This window comes from Chelonoidis abingdonii, chromosome 1 (assembly GCF_003597395.2).
Source record: "Chelonoidis abingdonii isolate Lonesome George chromosome 1, CheloAbing_2.0, whole genome shotgun sequence".
In the NCBI taxonomy this organism is placed as follows: Eukaryota; Metazoa; Chordata; order Testudines; family Testudinidae; genus Chelonoidis; species Chelonoidis abingdonii.
Window position 1 is genome coordinate 228,636,401 of NC_133769.1, and position 14,114 is coordinate 228,650,514.

The 14,114-nt window shown below is 41.7% G+C and overlaps 1 protein-coding gene across 2 annotated transcripts in view; it reads left to right on the forward strand.

The window, feature by feature from the left end:
* Nucleotides 1–14,114, forward strand: part of SH3KBP1 (SH3 domain containing kinase binding protein 1) — a 333,403-nt gene that overhangs the window by 165,004 nt on the left and 154,285 nt on the right. The window lies entirely within an intron of this gene.

Below are 14,114 nucleotides of genomic sequence, written 5' to 3' on the forward strand. Positions count from 1 at the left end.
CATATTTGAGTTCTTTCAGAACTCTTGGTGAATGCCATCTGGTCCCGGTGACTTTGTTAATGTTGAGTTTATCAATTAATTCCAAAACTCCTCTAGTGACACTTCAATCTGTGACAGTTCCTCAGATTTGTCACCTACAAAAGCCGGCTTCAGGTTTGGGAATCCCTAACATCCTCAGCCGTGAAGACCGAAGCAAAGAATCCATTTAGTTTCCTCCACAATGACTTTATCATCTTTAAGCGCTCCTTTTGTATTTGATTGTCAAGGGTCCCACTGGTTGTTAGCAGGCTTCCTGCTTCTGATGTACTTAAAAAACATTTGTTATTACCTTTGGAGTTTTTGGCTAGCCGTTCTTCAAACTCCTCTTTGGCTTTTCTTATTATACTCTTGCATTAAGCTGGCAGTGTTTGTGCTCTTATATTTGCCTCACTAGGATTTGACTTCCATTTTTTAAAGAAGTCTTTTATCTCTCATGCTTCTTTTACATGGTTGTTAAGCAACAGTGGCTCTTTTTTAGTCCTTTTATTGTGTTTTTTAATTTGGGGTATACACTGAAGTTGGGCCTCTATTATGGTGTCTTTAAAAAGGCCCATGCAATTGCAGGGATTTCACTTTAGTCATTGTACCTTTTAACTTTTTTTAACTAACCCCCTCATTTTTGTATAGTTCCCTCTTTTGAAATTAAATGCCACAGCGTTTGGCTGTTGAGGTGTTCTTCCCCCACAAGGATGTTGAATGCTATGTATTATGGTCATTATTTAAGTGGTCTGCTATAGTTACCTCTTGGACCAGCTCCTGCGCTTCACTCAGGATTAAATCTAGAGTTGCCTCTCCCTTGTGGGTTCCCGTACCAGCTGCTCCATGAAGCAGTCATTTAGTATCAAGAAATTTTATCTCTGCATTTCGTCCTGAAGTGAAAGTTTCCAGTCAATATGGGGATAATTGAAATCCCCACTATTATTGGGTTCTTAATTTTGATAGCTTCTTAATTTCCTTAGCATTTCAATCACTATTACTGTCCTGGTCAGGTGGTTGATAATAGATCTCTAATGTTATATTTTTATTAGAGCATGAAATTTCTATCCGTAGCGATTCTATGGAACATGTGGATTCGCTTAAGATTTTTACATTCTTTGAATCTACATTTTTTTTCACATATAGTGCCACTACCTCCCCTGCACGACCTGTTCTGTCCTTCTGATATATTTTGTACCCCAGAATGATTGTGTCCATTGATTGCTCTCAGTCCACCAGGTTTCTGTGATGCCTATATATTCAATATCCTCCTTTATCACAAGGCACTCTAGTTCACCCATCTTATTATTTAGAAGTCTAGCATCTGTGTACACAGCATTTAAAAACTTGTCCCTGTTTTATTTGTCTGCCTTTTCTGATGTGCCAGATTCTTTTTATGTGACTGTTTATCATCTGATCTGGCCTTACATATCCTCTTCCGTCCTCTGCTCCTGACTATAACTTGGAGATTCCCTATTATCAACTCTCCCTAAGAGAAGTCTGTGTCTGATCCACATGCTTCTCTGCAGCAGTTGGCTTTCCCCCATCACTAGTTTAAAACTTCTCTACAACCTTTTAATGTTTAGTGCCAGCAGTCTGGTTCCACTTTAGTTTAGGTGGAGCCCATCTCTCCTGTATAGGCTCCCTCCATCCCAAAAGTTTCCCAGTTCCTAATGAACATAACCCTCCTCTCTACACCATCGTCTCATCCACACATTGAAACTCTGAAGCTCTGCCTGCCTACCTGGCCCTGCTCATGGAACTGGGAGCATTTCTGAGAATGCCACATAGAGGTCCTGGATTTGAGTCTCTTCCCTAGCAGCCTAAATTTGGCTTCCAGGACATCTCTCCTACTCTTCCCTATGTCATTGGTACCTACATGTTACTACGACCACCAGCTCCTCCCAGCACTGCACATAAGTGTGTCTAGATCCTCGAGAGATCCGCAACCTTCGCACCAGGTAGGCAAGTCACCATACGTTCTCCGGTCATCACAAACCCAGCTATCTATTTTCTAATGATCGAATTCTCCATTACTAAACACCTGCCTTTTCCTAGCAACTGGAGTTCCCTCCCCCGGAGAGGTAACTTCAGTGCGAGAGGCAACCCCAGCACCATCTGGAAGGAGGGTCCCAACTATGAGAAGGTTTCCCTCTGCTCCCATTGACTGCTCTGCTTCCCTGGGCCTTTCTTCCTCCTCAACAGCACAGAGGCTGTCTGAGCAGAGGTGGGACAATTCTGCAGTGTCCCGGAAAGCCTCATCAACATACCTCTCTGCCTGCCTTAGCTTCTCCAGTTCCGCTACCCTGCCTCCAAAGTCCGTACGTGGTTTCTGAGGGCCAGGAGCTCCTTGCACTGACTGCACACATACGCAACCCACCCACAAGGCAGGTAATCATACATGCTACACTCAGCGCAATAAACTGGATAGCCCCCACTCTGCCGCTGGGCTTCTGCCTGCATTGTCTCCTAGTTAATGGAAGGGTAGTTTAAAGAAAGGGGTTTTGGAATATGGTTTGGATCATAGGTTTTAAGGGGACTACAGGGGAACAGGTAGGACTGACAAAGGACCCCCCCTCTCTTCCCACTCCCCTTCTAAACTCCCTTGCAAAACTCCCTGTTAGCAGCCCCTGTTTGCAAAGCTCCCTGGTCGCTTGTGCGCGGCTTTATAAAGCCCTGGCCTGAGTTAATGCCCCGCCTACTGATTAAGGCTCAGTCAATTACCAGAGGCTTCGAGCTTTCAAACCTTCCTTTGAAGCTCACGGCCTCCAACTGCCAGCCACAGCACATGGTCCTTCAAACCACCAAACAAACAAACAAACAAACAAACAAACAAACAAACAAACAAACAAAGACTGACAAACACAAGCTCAGCACACAGCAAGTAACCCACACACACACACTCTACAGACACTGTATTTGCTCCTCCTTCACCTGGAGAACTCCCTTGCAAAACTCCCTGTTAGCAGCCCCTGGTCGCAAGCTCCCTGGTTGCTTGTGCATGGCTTTATAAAGCCCTGGCCTGAGTTAATGCCCCGCCTACTGATTAAGGCTCAGCCAATTACCAGAGGCTTCCAGCTTTCAAACTTTCCTTTGAAGCTCACGGCCTCGAATTGCCAACCACAGCACACAGTCCCCACAGATGCTGTATTTGCTCTTCCTTCACCTGGAGAACTCCCTTGCAAAACTCCCTGTTAGCACCCCCTGTGAAATGAGTAGGCAAGATATAACAGGTGTTAACATTTATTTTTAACTTAGTTACTAAAATCTGTATAGAGGTTAATTTAATGTGTTTCACTGTTTTATTATTTTATCTACCTTGAAAAGGGGCTTTGCAAGCATTTTGATAAACTGATGATTGAAAGTTTCAATCATCAGTTTCATTTCAGCTTCACTATCTATATCTCCCATCCACTGGAATCCTCCTGAAACAAATAACAACAAAACAATAATAATCAGCAGTGAATCCAAACAGAAGTCACTGTGCCTCCTCCAGCAACACTACAATACAGTATCAGAGGGGTAGCTGTGTTAGTCTGGATCTGTAAAAGCAGCAGAGAGTCCTGTGGCACCTCATTCAGAACTACAATACAGGGATTTCTTTTTCTTGTGTGATAAAAAACCAAAGCATAAAACACAACCACCGTCACTGTAGTAACACTATTATAAGCTGTAGCAGTGTATTTAGGATCTTTGCTGTTGTGCTGATCATAGCCTATATTAATCACCAGCTTCTCAAGGCTGACACAGTAAGGGCTTGGCTACATTGGCACTTTACAGCGCTGCAACTTTCACGCTCAGGGGTGTGAAAAAACACCCCCCCTGAGCGCTGCAAGATGCAGCGCTGTAAAGTGTCAGTGTAATCAGGGTGGCAGCGCTGGGAGCGCGGCTCCCAGCGCTGCACGCTACATCCGTAAGGGATGTGGTTTACAAGCAGCGGTGGGAGAGCTCTCTCCCAGCGCTGCGGCTCTGACTACACTCACACTTCAAAGTGCTGCCGCAGCAGCGCTTTGAAATTTCTAATGTAGACAAGCCCTAAGTTTATTCAGTGTTTTTTAAAAACACCATGCCTGGCTCAATTGCTAATCTTTTATGTACTCTTGGATTTTGTTAAATGAACTTCAAAATTTGTCACAACTTCCATTCCCCCTCTTTCCCCTCACCCAGAAGCACAGTAGCTTAATGACTACTTAGCTTTGTTTCTTCTCATTACTGAAACCACCACAGAGATTATAAATTGGAATTTGTGTATACCTTGTTGCTATTTCAGGGAATTAGATGGTATTGCCAGGCAACTGTTAACAGAAGGTATTGTTTTGTGATTAATGACCACAGCAGACATTCTGGAGTGAAAGAAATCTCTGGTTTTTTCAAGGCTGCCTAATGCATCCTGCTCTTCAGAGTAGATTTAAATGGCTTTGATTACATCATTGATTTTAATCATTTTTTTATTCTTAAAAAAAAATCTCATTTTCACAAGACGGTATATGACAGCAAAAACATCTGGTGTACTGCCACTGTTGGTTAACCAAAATATTTCCAAGTTAATCATCAGTTAACTTTGTTAAACTACATTTATTAATAATCTTCATTTTGCCAACATGGGACTATTTCATATTATGTATTATGTATTCATCAAAATGTGTTTTCATCAGAGTTAAATTAAACCAGGAAAACCAGCATGATCAAAAATGTCTCTGTTAAAAATAAAGATATGTTAAACTTATTGATGCATAATCAAATTGATATGGAAGAGTGAAAAGTATGTTTCACATTATAAATGATTAAGTAAATAAAAGAGATAAAGTTTAGTGAATTTTGATAGGATTCTATTTGCCCTTCACTGGGAACACTTTGAATGTTTCAGTTCTGGTCATTAATTTGTGGCTGGGATGGTTATCAATTAGTAAGTGTTGAGGTGGTAGCAATATCCACTTCTTCAAGAGTAGGATTAGGCAAGCTCCTCTGTCCAGTACAGAGACAAAACCAGATGTGGTTTTGTCCAGTATCACACAGGCAGAGGCAGGCCCATGTCATTCTCAGAAGTACCAGAATGTCCAGTATTTTGGGGATGCATGAGTGGTCACCCTAAGTAAGATACCTTCCCTGATTCTGGTACTTGCGCTGAGACTGTGGGCACAAAAATGAGATGGAGTGTATGCTTGCTGTTTATAGTTTAACTGTAAGTGTGTCTGCCATGTTTCTTGAAGTTTTATACAAACTGAATTTGAAAGAATTATACAATATATATGGTTCTCCCTTAATTTGTTGCTGACAGTCTTCTGTACCCTCAGACAGTCTCCTGCAATTCTCTTTAGTCCTATATTTACAATTTAGGCTATGTGATTATTTCATGTATTTTATCATGATTTTCCATCAGGGTTTAGAGGTGGTTGAGCCAGCAACATGAAGGTTCAGTTCAGATAAATTTCTAAAGAATTTCTCTGATCACTTCCCTATTCAGCTTCCAGCTCCTTTCTTTACCCCCAGAGGCATAGTTCCCCACCTCTGAAGATCACATCCTTCGGCAGCAGTTTCTAGTTCAAATCCTAGATCATGCTTCATCCTCATCTCATGGCAGCAGTTGCATGTAAAACCCAGGAACAACTCTGCTGAGTCATGCTGCTGCATTTCCATTCATTCTGAGCCTTTCTGGTATTTATACATGGGGGAGCTCTTCTAAGCCCACTAAGCCAAGAAGTCTCAGAGCACAGGGAAGAAAGAGTGAATGTAATCATAGTTGCAGGATGCTGTGCTGAGGGTCCTACTGATCAGCTGCAACTAACAGTGGAGTGGATAATGGGATACATGATGGGAAGCAGTATGTTCTAGAGAACAGAACACTGGATAGGGACATGGGCTCTGTTCCCAGCTCTACCATGGCTTGCTGGATGACCTTGGGTAAGTCACTTTACCTGTCTATATTTCAGTTTCTCCATCTGTAAAATATCAGAGGGATAGCCGTGTTAGTCTGGATCTGTAAAAGCAGCAAAGAGTCCTGTGGCACCTTATAGACTAACAGGACTCTTTGCTGCATCTGTAAAATGAGACTCATAGAATATCAGGATTGGAAGGGACCTCAGGAGGTCATCTAGTCCAGCCCCCTGCTCAAAGCAGGACCAATCCACAGACAGATTTTTGCCCCAGATCCGTAAATGGCGCCCTCAAGAGTTTAACTCTCAAGCCTGGGTTTAGCAGGCCAGTGCTCAAACCACTGAGCTATCTCTGCCCCCCAAATGATGAAACTGACCTCTCTCTGTAAAGCGCTTTAGGATCAACTGATGAAGAAGGCTATATAAGAGCTAGATATTTATTTATTTATTCTTTTGTTCATTCTCTTTTGGGAGCAGGTGAGAGAACAGGCTGCCTGGCAGAAGACCTTTACTGGGGCAAGTGTGCTGTGGAGGGATCTTGGTAAACATTTCCTGAATCTCAGCAAAGATTAGGTTGGGAAACGAGTGAAAGTGGCCTCAGTTTGTCTAATCCTGTCAGGATAGAGTAGTTCCTTTGAATAGTATTAAAAAATCTTTCATAATGTTTCACTCTTCTTGTTCATGTCTATAGCTGATACAGAGTGTTCATTTACAGTTTAAATTCCAAAATAGTCAGGCAACACTAAAGATAAAGTTCTGGTAGTAGTGTTAATTTTGCAGGTTATTTTTGAATCTGCAGCTGGTTAAAAGTGTGGCTTAATACAGTGTATTACTCCTTCTGTTGTGTCACATGGACATAAATATATATAAATAATACCCCCCTCACCTGCAGCGGCTTGGAGCTCCAGGGACTGCCAGAGGCAGCCGGCGTACCCCGCAGCTCCCAGCCCCCGTGGGCGGCAGGGAACCCTGCAGCTCGAGTGCCCCATAGGCTGAAATCACAGAGGTTGCTGGAAGTCACCGATTCCATGACTTCTGCAATCTCCATGACTAAATCGTAGCTGTAACGATCAGTACTTCACTGATATCAGTTGTCTGTCAATTACACAACTCTGGGTCCTGTTGTTGTACTTAAACATTATTACTGGATCATTGTGTTCATGTTGCTCTACTGTAATCGCTGCTGACCATGCAGCCTTGATATAACCACATTGATACACATTTCTGGAAAATAGAAAAAAAAATTGAACTGTATGATCTGAGCAATGATTTTTGTCTGGGGAATCGTGAGAATTTAATGGAATAACACAAGTAGTTCTGCCAGGCTTCCAAGATCCTCGCAGCTTTGACCAAATAAATCTTGGTCATAAAATTCACAATAGCAGCCAGCTGAGTCATCTCAGAAGTCTAACTGTGCTGTCTAGTAAGAGAAAATATACTCTTCAGTAATGGTGGAACATTAGCACATACCTAGTAAAATATTGCATAACCGCAATGGCATAGTATATAATGGATTAAACATGTTTGAAAGTCCTGCAATGTTCATAATTCAGCTGCAAACATACAAACAGGGCACTTGACGCAGCAGAGTTAAAAGGTGCACTTAAAAATTAGCTTCAAAACAAAGCAGCCTTTTACTGCTCCTTTTTAGTGGAAAAGCGAGAGTTTCAAAGATTGATCGATTTATTTAAGGGGGTGGGCGAATGTTACTCTTTATATTAGAAATATCAGTTCTCAACTTGCATCTGTTTTCTGCTGGATCTGAAACACATCAGAGATTTTATTTCTTCTGCCCTGAGTATCAACCACCCTTCCAACAGAGTGATTAAGAGAATTAGAGCTCAGGTTTCAACATCCCAGCTGCGATGTCACTGTTCAATTCCTATGAATATTGCCAAAATCCTCCAGGATAAAAGGGAAATCAGGACCTGATATTTCTGTTTTTGTTTGTTTAAATGGGAGATGAACATTAAATCCTGGTTCTGATGTAGTCAATGGCAAAACTGTCATTCACTTAAATGGGGCCAGGATTTCACCTGGGGACTTTAAATGCCATATTAAATAAATCTTACAAGATCTCTAAGGATACCATCTAGTTTTTCTTATCCCTTCCCTTTTAATTAGAAAACTTCAACTTCACAAAAGCACCCAAAATAATTATTCACTTTAAAAAAAAAATTGCTTTAAATTTAGTCAGCAGCTAACCTGCATTTCTTAAAATCTAAATTAACAAATACGAAGATATGCTAAAATGAAAATACTTGGTGCTATAATTGCCCCAGCCAATGGCCAAAAATGATGAAATCTAAAACTCCGTGGGTATCATGAAACACAGTAAAATACAAAGATTGCTAAAAGCATAGAACAATAAGTGCCTTCCCCTGTTGTATAATAGCTTTAAAGAACTGCAAGCTAAACTTAAGTTTTTAAAGTTGGTTTCCAGTTTAATCACAATAAAGAACAACTTGTCTAGCCAGAGTTAGCACCAGACTAAACCGTTTCCTCATAGATACAGGTTTAGCTTCTGAGAAAGGGAAGTAGGAAGTGCAACGTAATATGATTAAAAAAAAAAAAAGTGGAAGATCAGAATTCTGAGCTTCAACATGCAAAGTTTCCTCAGAATTGTCCTGTCAGAAGGGATCAGCTTTGCAGGTCACTTTTAGAAGGGGGTTTTCTATTTTATGTCCCCCTTTCAGATAGGGGAAACTGAGGTTCAGGAGCCTATGTGATTTGCCCAAGTCCAGACAACAAGCCAAAGATAGAAAGAGGAATAAAGCCCAGTGGCCTGGTAGGAACTTCTTGGTGATCAGCACTTTTTTGAAAATCTGGCCACTTATTTAGGTGTCTAAAGATGGATTTAGAAGAACTTTAGACTCTTATTACTGAAAATCTTGGCACAAGTCTTCTAGATTCTTTGCTCTAGCCCTTGCAGTCTAGCAGTCTTTGTACATCTCAGGCTGCTGAGAGAGGCTGGCAATACTTTTTAAAAAAAGAAAACCAGGAAAAATTATAGATTGCAGAGATACCTGTACATTCCTGAAACACCACCCCAATTACAAAATTGTACATGGTTTGTGGATTTTCTTATGGTGGAATTATGATGATTAATTCTTTAAAAGATGTAAACAGTCATTCCATGATCCCAGGTTACAGAATTTCTGTACTGAACGTAACTTTACCATGTTATAGGCTGTTGTACTGCCCAAGTTGTCTTGAATAGGTGATGAAAAGTTAAGATTTGCAATGTATAACATACTGAAACAATATAATATACTGTATATTAATTTAAATTATAATTAGTTTGTATTAATGAGATTAACAGCCCAAATCTCATTTACAGTGACAGGGCAGTGTGAAGGGGCTTTGGTGTAAATGATAATCAGGCCCATGGAAATTAATTTAAAACTATGTCTCAGGAGATACATTTTAAATAATCTCATTTAAATTTAAATACTCTGATTTGTTTTAAATAATTAATTTGTGTTCACTGTACTGCTAGCTCACATTTCAGTTTCTCCAAAACTAGATGTTTTGGATATGTTGCTGCTCTCTGATGGTGGTATGTCTGTCAACAATATTAGTTTGACCTATTTTTAATTGTTGGCTCAGCTTTCAGTGACACTTGACAACCATTTAACATGACTTTTTGTTGTTGTATGCAGTGTAGTTGTAGCTGTGTTGGTCCTAGCGTATTAGAGAGACAAGGTTGGTGAGGTAATAGCAATATGGGATCAACTTCTGTTGGTGAGAGAGATGAGCTTTTGAGCTTACACTGAGCTGTGACACTGAATACTGTGACGGGTTGGGTCATGGAATCCCCCTTAGGACTGCCACCTGGTGTACTGAGGCTACCTCTGAGCCCATTTTCCCTGACAGCTTGGGACTTCAGTACCCTGTCTTGTTGAGCCAGACACGCTAGCCTGCTGCAAACACAGACCCAGGTCTGAACCGCGTCACCCAAAAGCTGCAAACTTAACTGAAAACAGCTTAAGAAGTGCTCCTGTCTCTAGCACCCAGATACCCAGTTCCCAATGGGATCCAAACTGCAAATAAATCCATTTACTCCATATAAAGCTTATACAGAGTAAACTCATAAATTGTTCGCCCTCTATAACACTGATAGAGAGATGCACAGCTGTTTGCCTCCCCCTAGGAATTAATTACTTACTCTGGCTCAATTAATAAGCAAAACATGATTTTTATTAAATATAAAAAGTAGGATTTAAATGGTTCCAAGTAATAACAAACAGAACAAAGTGAATTACCAAACAAAATAAAACAAAAACACACAAGTCTAAGCCTAATATAGTAGGAAACTAAATACAGATAAGTCTCACCCTCAGAGATGTTCCAATAAGCTTCTTTCACAGACTAGACTCCTTTCTAGTCTGGGACCAATCCTTTCCCCTTGTACAGTCCTTGTTCCAGACTAGAAAGAAATCCAGAATTTCTCATGACTGCAGCCCCCTTTGTTCTGTTCCACCCCTTTATATATCTTTTGCACAAGGTGGGAATCCTTTGTCCCTCTCTGGGTTCCTACCCTTCCTCCTAAATGGAAGAGCCCCAGGTTAGAGGTGGATTCCAGTTCAGGTGACATGAACACATATCATTGTAAGACTTCATTACCCACTCGCCAGGACACACGAATACAGGAAGACTTGCAAGTAAACAAGAGCCATTTACAACCAATTGTCCTGGTTAATGGGAGCATTCAAGATTCCAAGCCACCATTAATGACCCACACTTTGCATAACTATAATAGGACCTCAGAGTTATTTTATATTCCTAGTTTCAGATACAAGAATGATACATACGTACAAATAGGATGAACACACTCAGTAGATTATAAGCTTTTTAATGATACCTTACAAGAAACCTTTTGCCTGGAGCATATTCCAGTTATATTATGTTCACACTTATTAGCATTTTTTCATAAAATCACATGAAGTGCAACGTCACAAGTACATTTCCCTGACCTGAAGACGAGCTTTGTAGTGTTTGAAAGCTTCCCTCTCACCAACAGAAGTTGGCCCAATAAAAGATAGTAGCTCACCCAGCTTATTTTTGTTGTTGTCTCCTTTTCATATTAACTGTTAACTCCAATACTTTGTTCAAGTAGTTTTAAAATTCTATCATGGGATTTCCTGCTCACCTGTGTCTTTCACATAGAAGATTAAATTATTCACATGGAAGAATGTCTTCCTGTTGGTGGTGGAAAGATTCTTCCACGTGTCTAAATATGGGTCTACAGAGATGTCAAGGCTGTCCTTAAGAGTGAGATTTACAGCCCAAAGAGTGAGATTCAAGGCCCAAGAGTGAGACTTTCCAAGTGGTGTGTTAGGCCATTGCTTAAAACAGTGAGTCTCATCTTTGGTCCTTGGCGACATCCAGTAGTCCAGGTTTTTAATCCAACCAGCACTTAATAACTTGTTTTAAAATGTACACTGCTTAATATTGCATATTAAATAATTAAATATCCTAATTCATATTAAAGTATAGAATTCTATATGCAATGCAAACTCAGTGGATTTTAATAAAAACAATTATTTGCTGGATGGAATAAAAGCCTGGATGGTCAGAGATCCCTGAGGACCAGAGTTAACAACCCCATCATTTAGGCAAACATTCTGTGGACAGAACAAGACAAATATTCAAAAATAAACTGTTTTTATATAAGCCTAACCAAAAACCCCTTGTTTTATAAACAGGGCCGCCCAGAGAGGGGGGCAAGAGGGGCAATTTGCCCCAGGCCCTGCAGGAGCCCCCAGGAGAGTTTTTTGGGGCCCCTGGAATGGGGTCCTTCACTTGCTCCGGGGACCCCGGAAAACACTCGTGGGCCCGGGCCCCCGGAGCTTCTTCTGCTCCCGGTCTTCGCCGGCGGGAAGTCCTTCCGCTTCGGGGCAGAAGGACCCCCCCCCGCTGGCGAATTACCGCTGAAGTGGGATCCACCGCCGAAGTGCAGCTGGCGTTCCGGGACCCGCTGCTGAAGTGCCCTGAAGACCGTGGCGGGGGCCCCCTGTTGCCGAATTACCACCAAAGACCCGGCTGCACTTCGGCAGTGTGTCCCGCTTCCGCGGTAATTCGGCGGCTGGGGACCCCCGCCGCAGGTCTTTGGGGCACTTCGGCGGCAGGTCCCCGAGTGGAAGGACCCCCTGCCACCGACTTACTGCCAAAGTGAGGAGGCCCCCACATCCAAAGACCCCAGGCCCCTAGAATCCTCTGGGCAGCTCTGTTTATCAATAAAACAGTGTGTTTATTTTGCGTATTACCTTGTCATAGTGATCATCCGTTTGAAAAAAAATTTACAGAACAAATATTCGGTTTGTATATTATTGCTCATATTACATTTATAGCAAACTAAAATAATCAGATTCCAAAATAAATGCAAAATAAATTAATTAAAATAACACAACAAAACAATACATCAAATTAATGTAAAATAAATAAATTGAATTTAATTAATTTGAAGCTAACAAACTACAGATAAAGGGGTCAGATTCCACATTTATTTGATTTCATATTTTATTCATGTGTTTTGCTATATTGTCATGTGACTCCTTTGCGGTTTTTCTTTTGGTGGCTCAAACTTGAAACATGGCTCAGGATTTGCCTGCTTCACTTGGATAAAAGGGGAAAATGTCCCTTCGAGTCCAGAAGACCAGTAGGGATTCTGACATTGTTATGCCCACACAGTCTCCATCCTGTATACACACTTAGGGATATCTGATTTCTTCATCAACTGAAAATCAACAAACTCCTCTTGCAGCATCTCTGTCTCAGGTGAGATTGAACAAGTGCTGGTATCTTCCAGCAATGTGCTCAGCCTGTTCAAAAGCACAGTTTTCCCTAATATCAAATTCACAAACGCTGCCATCTTTAACATTTCATCCTTCAAATGAAGCTTCTCATGTGCACACTTGGCTTCACTAGTATAGAATGCTGTAGCTCAGGGGTGGGCAAACTTTTTGGCCAGAGGGCCACATCGGGGTTGCAAAACTGTATTGAGGGCTGGGTAGGGAAGGCTGTGCCTCCCCAAACAGCCTGGCCACCGCCCCCCATCTGCCCCCTCCCACTTCCCATCCCCTGACTGCCCCCCCCCGGGGCCCCCTAGTCCACGGAACGCCAACCCCTATCCACGCCCCCGCGCTCTGTCCTGACTGCCCCAAGTTATATCGAGTATGAACCCCTACCACACCCCTCCCAACAACCCTCTTGACCCCTGCTCCTCGCCCCTCTACAGAAGCTCAGAGCAGCAGACTCACGTCCAGCCGCGCCACTCGAGCAGCACACGCCGGCTGCCGACGAAGAGCGGCGGACCAAACCGGCAGCACAGGATGAGCCTGGGGGAGGACCTGGGCAACACCTCCGACCAGGACTCAAAGGTCGGCAGACGATCCCACTGGATGTGCCCGTGCGTGTTTGCGGACTTCAGCCTTAATCGAGAAAAAATTCGCAAAAGATAATACCTCATTCCCATCAACTTTCCATACACCCTACTTATGTGACCAAACCTACAAAACTAAGTTGTCATCTCTTCAACCCTATAAAAACTATAAATCTTTCTTGTACTCAAAATGAGTGAGAAACTAGTAGTAGTTCGAATTGAGAAGCATGTTAATGATGAGTGACTTGACAGCCTGGTCCAGTCTTGTTCCTTTGAAATCCATGCAGCCTCCTCCCCTCCCTCCCCGATGAGATCAAAGGGACGTTCTTGTACATCTGGGTTTAATCAAGATCTATAATGGTATGATAATATACATAATCTAGCAAGAAAAACGACATGTATTAATCTGTTGCATTGAACTTTTTTCAGATAACTTGATTCTATGGTGGAACGATAAGAAATGTGATTTGCAACAAAATATGCCTATACTAACATTGGTCTCTCTCCTCCTCTGTATTCCCCTCTCTAACAGAGGATTTTTTTTTTTTTTTTTTTTTTGCTAACCAAGAGGATACACTATGTCTATACACATTTATGTAAACAATTATTCAGATTCTTAATTTTTACATTTCTTATTATGTTTGAAAACAGTGAAGGATGCATTTCATATTTACTAGATGATTAATTTTTTACTTAGAGAGACCAGGTGGGTGAGGTGACTTCTTTTGTCGGACCAACTTCTGTTGGTGAGAGAGACAAGCTTTTCACTTGGGATATGTGTCCAGCTCTGTTGGACAGAGATTAAAATTTAATTAAAATGCACAAAAAACAGCATTTAATGT